Source organism: Pogona vitticeps, chromosome 4 (genome assembly GCF_051106095.1).
Source record: "Pogona vitticeps strain Pit_001003342236 chromosome 4, PviZW2.1, whole genome shotgun sequence".
NCBI lineage: Eukaryota > Metazoa > Chordata > Lepidosauria > Squamata > Agamidae > Pogona > Pogona vitticeps.
Window position 1 is genome coordinate 141,705,761 of NC_135786.1, and position 12,491 is coordinate 141,718,251.

Below are 12,491 nucleotides of genomic sequence, written 5' to 3' on the forward strand. Positions count from 1 at the left end.
GCTGCCATTTCTTGTAACTGTTATTCTGTGAGTCTTTTGTGCAGTCACTAGGAGATTTTGTTTCTTTAATATTATCTCTGGCAGAAGACTTCATTCTCATGATGTCTATATCATTAACAAGCTCATATGCTCATTATTGGAAAACAGATTGTTCCGATGACCAGACAGCTAGGCTCTTTCATTATCTAATAATCATTGAATCCTCTAGTATTTCCGATTAAATACATCTTGGTTAATAGACCCATGATGCAGCAGCTTACTACAACAACAAAGGCTACATGTTTTTCAAGACTTCAGATCACTGATCTTTAGAAGCAAGGTTCTGGGGCAAGCATTTAAATGTTACTCTCCTAAATCTGGCTCAATATTTGTCCTTCTTCTTGAACACTACGTTTTATTCCATCTTTGCCAAATTCGTCTTGCTTGGTTTCAGATAAAGGGTCACTGTTTCCCTCCATTTCTTGAGGTAAAGCCTCAGCCTCAGGATTCCCCCTCTTGGTATGTTTGGGTGGCATATTTACTTCTGGGATGATTACTACAGAGTGTATACTTATTTTTAAAGGACGTGCCTTTCTTCCCTTACTTCCAGTCACTAATATAATTCTATTTCAAGAGAAGGCTTTCTCCTTTCTTCCCTCAGATCTGCTCTGACCCCTGGCCTCTGCTTTTCACGAGTGCTCTCTACTCTTAGAGCCTTGAGCCTTAAGCAAGCCCTCCTGGTCTTGAGGTACCAGATCCTGAGGTAAACACAAGAATTTCCTTTCAGAGTCATTCCCTAACTTAGACACCACCACCCCCAGATCTGGGTTCAGAAGCTCCCACTACTAAACTTTTCCCAAAAGCTCTAGTGAGAACCAAACTTCTTTGCCACAGACCTCTGTCTAAAAGGTACTCTTGACTCAAGGAAAATTCTTTCAAAAATCAGGCTTGACTGGATTTCTTTGTCCAAACTCAGGCTTCATTGGATTTCATTGAATCCCGCCGCTACAGACCAATTGTGGCTTGCTTGACATTCAAGCCTCATAGCACACGAAGGTAAACAAACCTCACTCTTTTCACTTGCTGCCACCAGATGATCTCTAAATCACCATTACTTCAGAAAGATTCAGGTCCACACTTCAAGTCCTTTTAAATAAAAATTTAGTTTATTGATTACAGAGATTCATAAATATCTTCAGTAGCTAATCACTCCTAAATTTCCCAAACTACACACTCTATTACTCAGTCTGTCTTTTCTCTCCTGCCTGACTCTTACATTTCTCTTACGGACTTAAACTCACTTAATCTCCTCTTTGACTCTCTGACCCCGCCTCTTATAGCATCTCTCTTGACTCCACCTCTCAGCAACATGAATATTCATAAGCCATTACATAATACAACAAGAACTATAGCTCTAATAAATGGAGAACGCTACACAGGGTTTGTTTGTTTTTTTGGTTTTTTCCCCCATTTCTGATGGGTCTTGCAGTCTCTGTTTGCTTTTTGGGTTTTTCTTTTTGCATTTCCGATGGGCCTTATAGTCTCTGTTTGCTTTTTGATTTTTTTTTTTTTGCATTTCTAATGGTTCTTGCAATCTCTGTTTGCTTTTTGCTTTTCTTTTTTGCATTTCTAATGGGTCTTGCAGTCTCTGCTTTTTGCTTTTCTTTTCTTTTTGCATTTCCAATGGGTCTTGCAGTATCTGTTTCCTTTTTGCTTCCCCCCCCCCATTTCCGATGGGTCTTGCAGGGTTTGTTTGCTTGTTGGTTTTTTTTTTCACTTTGGCCAGAATGGATCAATCACGTTTCTGATGGGTCTTGCAGGGTTTGTTTGCTTTTCTGTTATTTTTTTCCCTTCGGCCGGAACAGATTAATTGCGTTTCCAATGGGTCTTGCAGTAGTTTTTTTTTGGGGGGGGGGTTGGGGTTTTTTGTTGATTTTTTCTTCAGCTAGAATGGATTAATTGCATTTCAGTGCGTTTGTATGGGAAATGGTGCTTTGACTTACAATCATTTTGAGTTACGACCATCATTCTGGAACCAATTAAGTTCGTAAGCCCAGGCACCACTGTATTTTATGCACATTCTGTGTTTTTATTTTTCAAAATCTTCCTTTCTGCAATGCAGTACCTATCTACACTTCCAGCTAAGCTCATATATGTCTGTGAAAGATAAAATGGAATGGACATTTCTGGAAGGTCATAGAATCAAAGACTCATAGAATGATTGAACTATAGAGCCCCAAAAGTAATTGGATCCAACCACTCTTGCCAAAGCAGGAAACACAGTAAGAGATATGATATCAGAGTTTGGAAGAGTTTCTTTTGCAGGGAACAATCCTCTAGTCAGCATTAATTGCAATGGATTGCCTGCTTTCCATACACTGTTGGTTGGTCTGCAAGGGACAAGCATTACTATGCCTGTACATGGATCTATACATCTTTCATTTATATTGCTTGAGATCCTGTTGTTATGGATGCCTTCACTCATGTTTTAGTATTTATTTTATTTACTCTTTTTAACAAGATATTTGTTCAATTCTTTTTAAATATTTGTATACTTACTGTTTTAGCTTTTAAATATTTTCTCTTTAATGATGTAAGCCAATTTGGGTCCTTTTTAAAGAGAAGAGTGGGATAAAATGTTTTAAATGTAATTAATAAAATACATGTTTTGCTTTCCGACTCTAGCTCTTTAAGAGCTATAAGGCTAAATGGACAACATCTGCTTGGACCAACTGTTTTGTGAAAATAAGCAAGCCTTTCCATGTGATTAATCAATGCATGTTTTGACTTCTATCTTTGGCTCTATAAAGGCTGAAAAGTCTGGTGTAGTGGATAGTATGATGGACTTGCATTGTAGGAGAAATGGCTTCAAATCTTTACTCACCTACTGAAACTCACCGGGGTGTTTGTGGCAACAATAATACTATTTCCTAAATATCTTACCTTCAATATATTACAGTCACTATAAGTCACATTTACTACTACTACTACTACTACTACTACTACTACTACTACTACTACTACTACTACTACTACTACTACTACTACTACTACTACTACTACTACTAATAATAATAATAATAATAATAATAATAATAATAATAATAATAATAATAATAATAATAATAATAATAATAATAATAATAATGTCACATTTTTTCCCAACAAGGGACCCAAGGCAGCTCACAATAATAAAATTCACATAAGTTAAATATTGAAAGATAAATTAAACAATATATGATTTAAAATACAATTAAAAAACTGGAACATGAAAACATAAAAAAGATTAAAATTTCTGTGTTGTCCAGTGCTGTCCTCTAAAGATGCCGGCCACAGAGACTGGCGAAATGTTAGGAAGAACAACCTTCAGAACACGGCCAAAGAGCCCGAAAAAACCCACAACAACCATTAAAATTTCTGCTAAAATGGGGTCTAGGGCTTCAGTTATAATTGTTAAAAGCCTGCCTGAAGAGATGGGTCTTTAACTGTTTTCAAAAGGATAAAAGGGAAAGGGCTATCCAGAGTTCCATAGCCTGGGAACTGCCACAGAGAAGGCCCTCTCCTGTGTCCCCATCAGCTGTGCTTGTGCTGGCAATGGGACAGAGAGGAGGGCCTTCTTTGTTGTATTAATCATCAAGAAGGTGCATGTAGGGAGATACGGTCCTTCAGGTAGCCTGGACTCAAGCTGTATTTAATGACCAGCACTTTGAATTGGGCCTGGAAATGGCCCAGCCATAATCATCATAATAATCTTAGAACTGCAGAACTGAAAGGAACCCTATGGATCATTGAGTCCATCCCCTGTCAAGGAGCCACAGTGAGGAATTGAACCCCCAACCTGTGGCTCCACAGCCAGATACCTAAACCATTGTGCTATCCAGCAGCTCTATATGTAGGTTAATTATATGTAATAACAACGTAAGAACTAGAGATTTCATTAAAAAAAAAATTACACCCTTGAATATCAATCCACTAAACAGTTACTGGGTGGCATGTCTAAAATTTTGGCAAAATCTGGCCAGTTAGGTAATATGGGATACCTCCCTCTGTGGCCACAAAGAGGGCAATGGCAAACCTGCAAGGAGGTAGGGCAAGCCTCTGTCTTCAGCGAAGTTGGAACCTGCAAACCGGTGTCTTTGTTATGTCTGTCTCATGCAGAATCCAGAATTCCAGTCTACTGTTGTAGTTGTTTGACCACGTGAGCCATGGCCATCACATCTGGCCCAGTGTTTTTACCTTCTGCTTTTTACTCTTTGCCTGCCAAAGAGTTCTGCGGGACTTGAAACTTGCCTTCTTTATACCATTCAGTGATCCAACAAAGGTAATGGCTAATCCAAATCTTTACTTTAACGGCTATTATTCACATCTGTGGTTATTAGATTACTGTGGATGATGACTCCAGGACTTTATGTCATTATGAGCTGTTCCTACAATTTATTTTTACATCAAAGAATATGGCTCAAACACTTTCATTAAAAAGATACCAGGGTTCAGTGTTTGTCTGTGTCAAAGGTTGGCACTAATGTATTCCAATTAATTAAGTTATTAATATTAAGAAAAATATCCAAGTAATAAATTGGACATTTGCTAACATAAGTGGGAATTTTAATTCAATGTATTTTAAAAGCAAAAATGATTGACGCTGCAGCTACATGGCCAAATTATGTGAGATTTGTGGCAAGTATAAAATTGATGAAATTAGACCTTTTTTATTGATTACATAACAAATAGGCCAATTCAAATCAGTCTGGCTCTTTTTGCTCCCAATACAGAGTTTTTTTCTCTCTCTGCTATTGGGGGCTTATACTTTTTCAAGCTGGGATGATTCGAAAGGACTTTTCCATTTGAAAATAGTTGTTTCATTCTGCAAAATAATGTGGGGTTGTATCTTTGGATGGTCTTGTAATGACACAGGCAGTTGGGACATGATGTTTAGAGTTTCTAAGAACACCTAGGACCTCCCAATTCCAAGTATCCCAGAATAATAATAATAATAATAATAATAATAATAATAATAATAATAATAATAATAATAATAATAATAATAATAATAATAATAATAATATCCATTCACTTCCTCTGATGCAGAAAAGAAAGACGAACAGAATGAATGCACAAACTCATGCATACACACATGCAAGCACACACACACATGCACAAAGCGGAGCTTTTGCAAAGCACTTTCTCCTTGCTTCCTGCCTCCTGCACACAAACACAAGGAGTGACAGCACTCATCTATTTCTGTAAAGCCTCTCTCTCAGTATGTTTCTTTTTCTTTTTTTTAAAATAGCTTCTCCTTTTTTAATAGCCGACCTGTTTATTTATTTATATTGTATTACAGCTTAATAAGCTATCCAGTCAGCAAGACTAGATGAAGAAATAGAGTCACTGAGGACAGAAAGCCTTCCTAAAGCAGTTCTTCTGAATTGCACCACCTACAGGTGCTTCAAATAGAACTGCAATTAGCAGGATTTCTTCTTTCCTCTGCCTGTGATCACTGTTACAAATAGAACCAAATGCCCAGCAAGAGAATGCAAATTAATTTGCATTTCACTCACTGTGTAATTGCACCCTGATTGAGGTTGGGCTTTTTGTATGAACATTTCTCTATTAAGACTTTAGGATTAGCAGTAAATTGGGAAAGGGAGGTGCACAAACCAAAAGCCATTGCTAGGTGATAGGAGTTAAATATCAAAAGCTGTAGCTGCTACAAAAGAGGGTGTAAATTCTAGCACCATGACAGCCATTCTAAAGTGCAACCACTTTTTTTTTCACACAGTTGGTATGAGTTGAACAAAAGGGCCTTTGAAATTAATGATTTCAATAACTCATCTTCCACATCTTTATCATCATCAGAGGAAGTTTGTACAATCTTTGCACATTCACAGATGAGGTGTGTCACACCTCATTTGTGAATGTCCAAAGATTCCATAAACAGATTACAAAATTAGACATGGTAGAGTGGCAAAAATAGTGCACTCGTCATTATGCAAAAAATATAACTTGCCAGCTTCCAAAAACCCATGGGAAAAATCAGGTAGAGAAGATGTTAAAAATGATGAAGTCAAGATCTTGTGGGAAATCTGGATCCAACTGATGGACCATAATATGCCAGACATAGTAATAACAGAATGAAGAAAGATCTTGAGCATTGACAATTGTAGTTCCAGGGGATGTCGGAGCTGAAAATAAAGAATTGGAAAAATTAACAAAATACAGAGATCTGGCAGTTGAAACATTTTATTTGTGGATAAAACACACTCCAGTAGTACCCATCATCATCAGGGCTTTGGGAACAATACCATGGAATTTCACACCATATTATAAGCTGTTGCAGATTTCAGAAATAACACAATTGGAGCTATTTTTTTTGGTAAAGTCAATATCAGGAACAGCATACATACTGTGCCAATATTTAACAGATACTTAGTTTTTGGTTAAAACTTATATCTAATATATAATACCAGTCAATGTTTTTATAATTTTGATTAATGTGCCTGATATTTTTGAGTAATAGTAGCAGTAGTAAGAGGTCTGTTTTACTGTCAGCAGATGTTTAATTAAATATATAAAATCTGGAGGACTTCCGAAAGTTTTAGAAACACCTGGAACCCACAAGATATAAAGACCCAAGAAAACAAACACAATGCTTTTATTGCAAACATTTGTCTTTTCAACTTTAGAAAACATTGTTTATCTCAAAAATTAGCGCAAACATCCTGCGTCATTGAAATTGAGTTCTACAAATACAAGACAGCTTTGGATTTTATGAAAGTACACAAACTTGTACCTGACTTAGTTATGTTAATATATCATTCTTAAACTATGCAATGTTACTCTAACAGACCCATCTCCTCATTTAACAGCCCTCATTTATCACATCCTAACACTATCACATATTTGACCTTATCATCTATCACATGTCTAACACCTATCTGACAAAACTCTATCCTATCACATGTCTGACCCTATCTTGACAGACCGCTAATTGCCATTTGCTTTATATATCTATCTGGCTGACACCAGACAGATTCTGATTGGTCAGAATGCTTCGCTATGCGAATATCACGTTCAAGTCCTTTCCTTATAAACACACCCACACATTTATATACACAAACACACACATACTGTCTTGTGCAATTATGTTTTCCAAGAATATTCATATTCAAAGCCCTGTTCTGATTCCTGAATTAATCTGTGAAGATGAATGTGGAAGCATGAGAGGTTAAATAAGGGTTTGGGGCTGATCCAAACCCCCACAGAACCATGACATTTGGTGGATAACCTGGAACCAGTCTTCCTTTCTTAGACAGATCTTCCAAGCAGGGACTGCAGATGGGGGAATAAAGAGACACATCTAAAATTCATTGTAGTTAGAATTTGCACTGATAGGATTTGATAAATTTATGATAGAATTCAGCTTTTCTCATGTGGAAATTGCTGCGCTTTTGGATGCATCTGTTTATATCCGGCACACATGCAGTCCTTTGTCTACAGAAATAGAGACAGAGAAAATTTTTTTTTGCAGTATTGCACATCAGATCGATTCTCCATATTTGCAGTCTATAAATGAACCAATTTAACTGAAGATCCAGTAGCTTCAACATATTTAGCCAGGAGCATTTTTGATCTTTCCTTTGTTGGCTTAGTGCTGACCAGGATCCAACCCCCTATATACAACAGGACAACACATCCCACTTTTCTGAGAAGAAGAGGACGGAGCCTTTATTGGTTACAGCAGCAGTCCCTGGCCCATCACTGGGGAACTGCATCAAGAAACCTGAATGTGTCTCGAGGCCAACTACCAAGCTCTTCAGCAGCCACCGAAGGTACTATCAGAAGTGGCAGTACTCTGGAGAACACATGGACACATGCCACTTTATGACTCCCTGCCACCAATGGGCCTCTGAGCTAGACCAGACCATGTTCCTGCCCCAGCTCCCCTCAGGGAAATTCCTCTACCAGCCAGGACAAGCAGGCTCCTGACTGCTGCCCTCATATTGTCTCGATCCAACCCCAATACCCCAAACTGCCAATCAAGTTGTGACAAAGTATCAAGAAACATAGTACCTGTAACCACTAACTGATAACCCTAATACCCAAACAATAAACATTAAATTGTACAACCATGTCACCACCATAAATAGGGAGGGGGGGAGATAAAAAATAGTGAGCCAATAACTGACTGGGGCAGTTCCTGGCTTTGATTTTATACTAGGCAGACAGACTGGAATGAACCTTCCTGTTCAAGGAAGGCTGGCCAATAGGAAGCCAGTACATGTGTGGACTCTTTGCTGCCCTCCCAGCCTCCATTTTGCGGAGCTGCCATGCCAGCCCTGGCCTCCTTAGCATCTTGTTGCCAGCCTGGGGTTGTCACTCTTTCAACAAGGAGGATGGGCCCAAGTAAGTCTGGATCCCTGTTTTTCTCTTCCGCATTGCACAGACTGATGAAAATCAAAGTAAACTGGGAGAAAGGACACGGGGTTAGGAGAGGAGATTATGAAGGGGGTGGAAAGGTAAAGCGAGATAAGAGTTTGTGGTGGAGTAGGTGAGAATTTTTTTAAAAAAAATCATGCAACTCTTTCCTTTTCTCCAAGGTTTAAACAGTAGAGGGATGAAAGAATAGATGAGATTTTTCACTTTCATTCTGGCAGAGTACACATTTCAGCATAGTACTGCAATTGTAAAGTCTGATTTGAAATCAATGACTAGGGTCCCCTTGTGAGGTTCTGCCAGTGTAGTGAAGTGATGTTGCCAGCAATGGTAAATTGCTTGTAATTAAAGGACTCCTTTTTAGATTGGGGTGTGTGCGTGACTCGTGAAATGAAACAAAGTTGCACACACACACACACCCGAGATGGAAAAAAGAATTTAAAAATTAGTGGCTATCTGCTGCTGTTAGTGATGTAATTCCTACTGTGCCAGAAGAAGTCCGCAAAAGGGTACTGTTCATTGCAAAGGTTTGTAGTTTCTTCTAGTTAACATAAATGCAATTGAATTAAATGTTTTAACTTATCAGTGATTGGTTGATTGTGTGTCCATTTCCCTCCGACTATTGTATCTCTGGCCTGTGTCTGTGCGCCTGTTGGGGAGGAGGGGATTGCTTCACACAGTGAGGTTGCAAAATGGGCAAACATTCTTATACACAAGACCAGATAAACTGACATAAGTAAAAATAATCCCCTGCAAAGGAGAGTGACATGCTTATTGATGTCAATGGCTGGAAACAGAGTGACGTCATATATGGTAGTGCTTATGTCTGGCTCCCTTTCATTTCAAGAAGGCTTGCTCAGGAAAGGTTCCCAGAGAACTGTGGCCATGATCTGTTGTCACACTATGCATGGCATAATATGAAACCATAGCAGAAGGTTTGTGTGTTCGTTTGTCCCGAAAGATCTGAGAAACAATAATGGCTAGATACAAAACATTTGTCATGGATGCTACTGAGGACCCAAATCAAACAGCTGGGTCATTTATCTCTGAACTGGCCATGCTGGCTTTGGAATTCTGGAAGGAAGAGGTCTCTAACTGAGATGGCCACAGCTAAAAGCACAGAGACTTAAGATTTAGTACTGAACATATTGGGGTGGTTATATATCAACTGGCCATCCTGTGTGGGAGATTTTTGGATTTGTACTGTGAACAAGTTACCTGTGGGCTTTTAGGAGATGTAGTTTACAAAAAAGGTAGGACCTAGTAACAAGAAATATGCACAGATACTGCTCATTCCCCAACTTAAATAACTCATTAGGTTATATTTTAAGCAGACTGTTCTATGGAGTCATAGTTCAAAAGCAGTTTTGTGCATGGTCCTGAGATTTATATTTCTCTTACCAAGAACAGTAAGATCTAGAAACACTTAAACTCTAAATAACTGGCTTAAATCTCAAATGGCCAAAGGTTATTTGATATATTGATTATATTCTTCATGCGTACAGAAAAAGATTACTCTTGTTGGAATCCTGTTCCATTGCATTAACACTAGACGGTTCAGTGATTAAATCACATTTTTGCTCTTGACTTAGAGCCCAAAGCATTAACAACTTTGCACCTTATTATGTTTATGTGCTTATCTAATCTTGTAAGCCCACACATTTCCTTGTGCAGAAAGAATGATCAATTGCCAAGTTCAATAAGTTAAGAATTGTGTTGGAACCTCGGAGGCTTCTTCAGAAACAAGACAAAACAGAGTAGAACACTCAGCTACTTGTATTGTCATAGGTAATTGCAGGATGTATTTAATGATTTGATGATGGATAGTCTTGATGGAAACAAATGATGCTCTAAGAAGTGGTCTATGATTAAGCAGACAACTCAGAAAATTAGTAAGTAGCTATTAGTTTTATTTTTAAGCACATTATTCATGACACTGCTTTTCAACTTTATTACGTATGCAGTATTATCGAGGTTCTTCTTAAAAAGAAAAACACACGGTGTATTTCACAAATGAAAAAAATGACCGAACATTAAATACAACAGTGTTATTGGCATTAAATACTCTGCAATCTCCAGAATGCTAGTGTACAAGCTAAAGATCTCCCCTGTTCAAAAAAAGCCCCACATTTTCATCCAATGTAGAAACAGGATACTGGCTTTGGTGCTTGCTGCTGGGAGTGCTTGAGTCTTCTGTTCAGTTCAGATGTCTTGCCAAACCGCAGTTAGATGCAAGGTGAATTATATAGTGGGTTTAGCCACTGTACAGATAAGGTTGCTGATGAAATATTTCCATGTTACCTCCATCATAGAAACTAATGATCGAGACTGTTGGGGAGGGCAACTTTATTATGGCTATTTTTCATTTCAGCTGCTGTTCTACCTCTCAATCCTGCCATCTTTGATTGAAGCAGTGGCCCCAAAAGGTAAGGAAACTGAGATAAGTTCCTGCCCAAAATATAGGCACGTTGATAAATTCTCTTGTACCTTAACTTCTACTCCAAGGCAACACTACAGCATCACTCCAATAATTACCCCACTCCCTGTATTGTTGGTAATGTGAAAGATCTCAAAATGCATGTTGATATTGTTAGTATCTACAAACAATAGATCCAGAGCACAGTGCTATCTACAGATAAAGTCATATTAGTCCAGTCCAGTTGATCTGTATTTGGAAGCAGCAAGTATCACAGTGTTTAATGGACTTATTCCTCGCTGAACAGAGGTTTTTCTTTTTAACGAGCCAAAAATGGAGTTCCTTTCTTCTTTTTTAAAATATAAATTTTATTAAATTACAAGGCAATACAAAGATATATACTGTACACTGTAATACAAAATGTGTCTGGGTAGTGAAAATAGCAACAACCACTGGAAATGTTCTCTATTAGCTCAAAATAGAACTAGATAGTCGAAAAATGACTGTCTTCATTGATAAAAAATAATCTGCATTTACATGAGGATAAAGTTGTTTGTGTGGTAAATCATAAAATCCCAGAATCTAAGCTGATCCTTGAGGCAGTCCAATGGTAACAGGATTGTTAGTAATGAATGCAAAGAAAATGGATCAGGATTCCATAAAGCTATCATTCTTTTCTATTTCTTTAGCTACTCTCACTTTTGCTGGCTGAAATTCCACTGAGCAGCTACACTTGCACAACTCAATGTAATGCAAGCTCATAGGTAAATCCACCACAGGGACTTTTGCAGCAGGGGAAGATAGCCTCAGTGGTGAGGTTCCAAGAGGTTCACAAAATCCAATTTAAATTATAGTTTAATTTTCCTTTTGTTATGCTGCCATCATTCCTCTTCCCACTGACATAAATCCTTACCTGTTTGGTAGCTAGATGGAGAAATCAGGAGTGGGTTAAGTCCTGCACCTGTTATCTGCTTGTTCACCTTTTAGAGATGGTTTTAAAGGGTTTGTAAAGTTTATTTTAAAAGGGGAAAAATAAGAAAATAAAAACATATTGCAAAAATAGCCCAACTATTTCAAATTCACATGTGTGGATATAGCATGCAGGAGACAAAATCACAATAAGAGAAACTTACACTGCCCTATCCTTTACGTAAAGAAATAAGCATCAGATCATAAAAGTCTATTGAACAGTAGTATGGGCATAACCTTAGCTTGGAAACAGGCCTTCCCAGGATCAAAGAGAGACACTAAGCTATTTTCTCAACTATCTTTTATAGTATTGAGGGCCATCCTGAACAGCCCTTAATCCACTTTTGATCACTGGGGAGTGGGAGGAGACAAAGGAACATCTTGATACAAAGTTTCACAATAGCCAGTGTCATGTCCACCCAGTGTCCTTTGTTTATTTTCCCTAAACACAAGTCCCCCCTCTGGATGCATTTCCTCACTTCACACTGCCACCAAGTATTTTTCACTCAATACCAAATAGATATATCTTAGACACGTGCTGCCAATACAACAGATTTATTGATCGTATAAAAGGTAAAGGTAAAGGTTCCCCTTGACAATTTTTGTCCATTCATGTTTGACTCTAGGAGGCAGTTCTCATCCCCATTTCCAAGCCATAGAGCCAGCATTTTGTCCGAAGACAATCTTTCCGTGG